Genomic DNA, 6,131 nt, shown 5'->3' with positions numbered 1-6,131 from the left:
CCAGGCTGGCCTTGAACTCACAAAGATCCAATTGCCTCTGCCTCCGGAGTGCTGGGAATAAAGGTGTGCTCCGCCACTGCCTGGCTCCTATTTGTCTTTTTTGAGACAGTCTCCTGCAATCCAGGCTGGCCTTGAACTCATCACTATGTAGCTAAGGTTGACTTTGGACTTGATCCCCCTGCCTCCATCTCCCAAGTACTGGAACAAGCATTTATCTGTCTGATTTATATGATGCTGGGGATGGAACCCAGGGCTTGTGCATGCTAGGCAAGCACTCTACCCACTGAGCTACCACACTCTACCCACTGAGCTACCACACTCTACCCACTGAGCTACCACACTCTACTCACTGAGCCACCACACTCTACCCACTGAGCCACCACACCCTACCCACTGAGCTACAAGCACTGTACATCCTGAGGCACAAGTAAAGTACTCTAAAATAACAGCTTTAGTTTCACAAAATTGTTTTAATTTCTTTGAAATTCAGATGGAGAAAGAAGGCTCTACCCATCCTGGAGTTGATGTGTCTTTAAATTAAAACCTACCATAAAATGTGATTTAAAATATTAGTCTGGTGGGGCTTGAGAGATGCTCAGTAGTTAAGAGCATGTGTTACTCTTGCAGAGGACCTGAGTTTGGTTCTCAGCACTCACAATGGGCAGCCCACAGACAGTCCAGAGGATCCCATGCCTCCGGCCTCTGAGGACACCTGAACTCACATGCACAACCCTCCTCGCCCCCACCCCCCCCACACATAATGAAAAATAAAACAAAAATTACTGCATGCCTAAGGTGGTCTGCAGAGGCTTTGCCCCAGTTGTTCTGGGTGATTCCACAGCAACTGTGCAGAGTTCACTTCCCAGCTCCGAAGCTTCTGTGGAACCTCAGGGGTGGACTTGTGAAAATGGCGTCTGGAGCGTCCAGGCTCACAGCAGTATGATTAAATGAGACTGAAAAAGGACCACCAAGATGGCTCAGTCCAGAACAGGCTTGCTTCCAAGCCTAATGATCTGAGTTCAATCCCTGGAACCCAAAAGAGAGAACCGGCTTTCAAGTTGTCCTGGACCTCCATGTGGGTGGGAGCTGGGGATGAAATAAACACATTTTCTTACCCTCACAAATGCCTGCATATTCTCGAAACTGGCCCAATCTTGAAATGAAATATAGATACCAACAAGTCCTTTCTATTCTTACAGAGATACCCAGGAGTTCCCAAGTCCCTGTCCAGCCCCCATATGCCCAGGTCTACACACCTGCCCACAATTTTTTCTAGAACGTCTTCCTGGCAGAACCTTCTCAGAGACCAGTCCCCTGCTAATATCACTTGCTTTGCTCTGATGTGCCATTAAAAACGCTCTCCGAAGATAGAATCCCTGGGGATGGCATTGCATCAGGACCCTTCTTTTTATCTCTTGTTTTTTTTTTTTTTTTTTTTTTTTTTTTGTTTAGATGGAAAATTAATAGCTCTGGGAAGTGGAGCCCTTGAGACTGGAATTCCTCCCAGAAGATTTTGGAAAACATTTTCAACTTTCAACTCTGGGAGTTTTTGAGTCACTCAATGAGTGACTCAAAGCCAGTTGTAGCTAACAACTTAAAACTCTTCACTTGTTTTCTCGTGGGAACAGCGCCTAGGAGAGCTGATTTTTCCCTTTTTCTTCATTTTAGTTTGTACACACATACACAAAAATTTAACTTCTAGGGGCTGGGGCTGATGCTCAGTGGTAGAACACTTGCCTAGTGCATGTCACGCTCTGGGATGCACTCCTGAATCACATATATGTTCCATCTATCTGTCTGTATATCTATCATCTACTATCTATCTATAACCTATCTATCTATCTATCTATCTATCTATCTATCTATCTATCTATCCATCCATGTATCTACATATCCATCTATCTATCCATCCTTCTTTCTGCTTATCCATCTATTTTGCATAGAATGAGGGGAGAGCAATGTTTTTTTTTTTGTTGTTGTTGTTTTTGTTTTTGTTTTTTTCGAGACAGGGTTTCTCTGTGGCTTTGGAGGCTGTCCTGGAACTAGCTCTTGTAGACCAGGCTGGTCTCGAACTCACAGAGATCCGCCTGCCTCTGCCTCCAGAGTGCTGGGATTAAAGGCGTGCTCTACCACCGCCCGGCTAGAGCAATGTTTTTGATGGTGTAAATGGGTATTAGAAATTTGAAATTTTGACTGAGTGTTGTGGCACATGCCTTTAACCCCATCACTTGGAAGGTGGGGGCAGGCAGAACTCTGAATTTGATGCCAGCTTGGTCTACAACAAGAGTTTGAGAACAGCCAGAGCTACACAGAGAAAGTGGCTCAAAAAAACCAACCACCCTGAAAGTTTTATGATCTGGGCATTGAGGCACAGGTTACTTGGGAGGATGAGGCAAGAAGATACTGACTTCCCGGTCAGCTTGGACTATTCAGGGAGTTCAGGGCCAGTCAACTCAGGGTAGTGAATTCTAGGGAATTTAGACCCTGCCTCAAAATAATGAGTACAAAAGGAGAAAGTCAAGGGCTGTCAGGAGAGCAGGCTCAGGAGTGGAGGGCCTACGTAGCACATGGTGGCCCTGGATTTGATTCCACAGAAAGAAAAGTGGATTAAAAGGAAAAAAATGGTAAAATATAAAACAAATTTGCAATAAGCAACCACACCTAACATCACCATTTCAATATTTGAAGAGATTACTATAATTTACAAAATTCTTGAAGAATTGATGAATGAAAATGAAACATTACAGTTGGTCCTTATCAGAATGGTGCAGGACACTGATCCACAGACAATGAAAAGAAATAAAAAGCTGAAATGTCAAATAAGTGTGGAAATGTAGATGAAATGGAACAATTATTTCAATTTTTTTTTTTGAGATAGGGTCTCACTATATATCTTTGGCTGATCTGGAACTCTCTGTGTAGACCAGGCTGGCCTTGAACTTACAGAGATCTGTTTGCCTCTGCCTCCTGAGTGCTGGGATTAAAGGCATATGGCACCGTGTCTAGCTAAGATTTTACTTTACGTATGTGTGTATGTCTATGTCTCCATGAGTATTTGGCACCCGTGTACAGGTTCCGTCAGAGGTCACAGAGGACGTCAGATCTCCTGGGACTGGAGTTGGTAGTGGTTGATGTGGGTGCTGAGACTCAGGCTCAGGTCTTCTCCAAGAACAGCAAGCCACTCTCAGCTGCTGAGCCATCACTCCAGCCTCTGTAATGGGAAAATTCTGAATGTAACCAACCTTTCCAAAGTGGAACAATAAAATGTACAAACAGACATATGTGTGTGTAAATATGTATATTTAAAGCTTAAAGATTCTGTTTACATTAACTGACGTGTGTGTGTGTGTGTGTGTGTGTGTGTGTGTGTGTGTGAGAGAGAGAGAGAGAGAGAGAGAGAGAGAGAGAGAGAGAGAGAGAGAGAGAGAGAGAGAAAGAGAAAGAGAGAGAGAGCATGTATCACAGCATGTGTGCAAGTCAGAGGAGAGCCTGTGGGAGGCATTCCTTCTTTCTACCATTAGGGCTGGGCTCAAGTTGCCAGCTTGACAACAAGCATGTGTATACTCTGAGTCACTTTGCTGGCCCATAGACAGAAGTGTATTACAACAGGAAAAAAAAAAAAAGAACACAAATATATGAACTATAATAAGCCTGATACTAAAAACATCCCTACAAAATGAGAATCCTGGGATCATATGGGTTCCTTGTTGAACTAATTTATGGGAAAAAGGAGACATGCTTAAAAATTAATTTTAGTTTTCTAGTGTGTGTGTGGGAGGGTGGGGGGGCGGGTACTCAGTACCCGAGGAGTCCAGAAGAGGGTGCTGGATCCTTTGGAACTGGAGTTGCAGATGGTTGTGAGCTGCTATGTGAGTGCTGGGGACTAAATTGGCGTTGTCGTCAAGAGCAGCCAGTGTTCTTAACTTCTGAACCATCTCTGCAGTCCCTTGATTTAGTTTTTGAAAAGATTTTTTTTTAATTTTAAAGCTTTATTTATTATGTATACAGTGTTCTGCCTGCATGTATGCATACACACCAAAAGAGGGCACTAGATGTCATTACAGATGGCTGTGAGCCACCATGTGGTTGCTGGGAATTGAACTCAGGACCTCCGGAGGAGCAGCCAGTGCTCTTAACCTCTGAGCCATCTCTCCAGCCCCTTGAAAAGATTTTTATCAGTATATATTAATTACATGTAATAATGTGTTTTATTATGTCATATTTGTACACATATGTAATGCCTTTGATCATATTTACCCGTATTATTTTCTCTTCTGTTGCGTGAGTTTCAGAGATCAAGTTCAGCTTGTGAAGCTTGGTGGCAAACAACCTTATCAACTGAGCCATCTCCCTGGCCCTGTCACCCTCTCTTGTCCCCTCCCATTGCCAATGGTCTTCCTTCCTCTTTCTACTGTTATCTCTGTTTTCGACTTTTGAAAAACCAATGAGTCATTTTAGAGTTGCAAGAACATGGGCACACACCACACTGCTGCAGAAAATGTCCCTCCCCACTCCAGCAGATGTAACTGCCAACAACAGCTCCTCAGGCGGGGAGTGACACATATATTAAAGCAAGGAGGGAAAGCTGGAAGACTTCTTCACTCATCCCAGGTTTCTTCAAAACCCTGCAACAAGTTTGACACCAAGATGAATACCATGAGAAATCACAGACCCATCTCCATTACAGTCAGAAGCGAACTCAGTCCGAGGGGCGTGGAGGGGGGGGCATGCTGGAATTTGTGAGGCTGAGACAAGCGATACAGGAGTTCGAGGCTGTCTGGGCTTTATGAGGCTCTGTCTCAAAAACAACAACCCCAGCAGAAAGAAAAAAGAGAAAAGAAAAAGGTGCAAAAATTATAACAAAACATTAGCAGAGGGAACCCAGTATATTTCAAAGAAGTGATAGATCCTGACTTGTTCCCGACAATTTTTATCGTTCGGAAACCAGCTAATCTGGACTGGTAAGACGGCTCAACAGTACTTGCCACCAAGACAGATGACCTGATTTGATCCCTGGGACCCACATGGTGAGGAGATAACAGACCCCTGAATGGTGCTGTCTGACTTCTCTTGTGCAGGCCCCTCATGGTTAAAAAAAAAAAAAAAAAGTAAGTACAATAAAAAAATTAAAAAGAAACCAATCAATATAATTCACAATGTTAACAGAATAAAGGAGAAAAAAAAGCATAATCCATCAATTAAAAACATACAAAGAGCCAGGCATGGTGGTGAGTAACTTTACTCCCAGCACTCGGGAGTCAGAGGCAGGTGGATCTCTGTGAGTTCGAGTCCAGCCTGGTCTGCAGAGTGAGTGCCAGGACAGCCAGGACTACACAGAGAGACCCTATCTCAAAAAAAAAAAACCCAAAAAACCAAAACCAAAACCAAACCAAACAAAAAACATACAAAGAGCCTTGTAGGTTATCCCACTCTAGGCTTTGGCCAGAGAATGCAGTTTCTTCTGCGGTTAGCAGGGCCAGCAGGTGTGTGCACTCACAACTGGTCAGAGGCTGAAGTAACTGGCTGCTCAGTTCTAAGTGGGACATCCACACAGCCCCACATAGGCTCAGGGGACTTGGAGACAGAGAGGATGTAAGGGCCTGGGGCTGGGGAGGAGAGCTGTGGAATTGTCTTCTGAACATGACATGGTGTGAGACTCATGTCCTCACAGCAGGTTTGTTCTTCTGGGAGACTGGTGCCACACCCATGCCTGACGTATACTCACAAAATAAATAAATACTGCAATAATAAAAAATAACTAAAAAAGGCATTTATGGAAAAAAAAAGGTAACAGCCTATGTTTTTGAGAGAAACGAATGGAAACACACACAAATGGAGGCCTAAGTCATGGCTACGTATTGTGGATTTGCTCTGTGGATACAAAGAAGCTGCAGAGTGCTGACAAAAGCAAAATGATTTAACAAATTAATTATATGTATGTATACGTGTGTGTGCGCACAGGTGCCATATCACACATGTGGAGGTCAGAGGACAACTGTGGGAGTCGATTCTTTCTTTCACCATGTGGGTCTCAGGGATTGGTCTCAGGTCATCAGGTTCGGTGGCAAGTGCTTTCATCACTGGGCCATCTTGTCAGCCCTAAACAAGGACTGTATGATTTATGCAGAAAA

Source organism: Cricetulus griseus (genome assembly GCF_003668045.3).
Source record: "Cricetulus griseus strain 17A/GY chromosome 1 unlocalized genomic scaffold, alternate assembly CriGri-PICRH-1.0 chr1_0, whole genome shotgun sequence".
Lineage (NCBI taxonomy): Eukaryota > Metazoa > Chordata > Mammalia > Rodentia > Cricetidae > Cricetulus > Cricetulus griseus.
The sequence above is the reverse complement of the archived record's forward strand: the minus strand, read 5'-3'. Positions refer to the sequence as shown.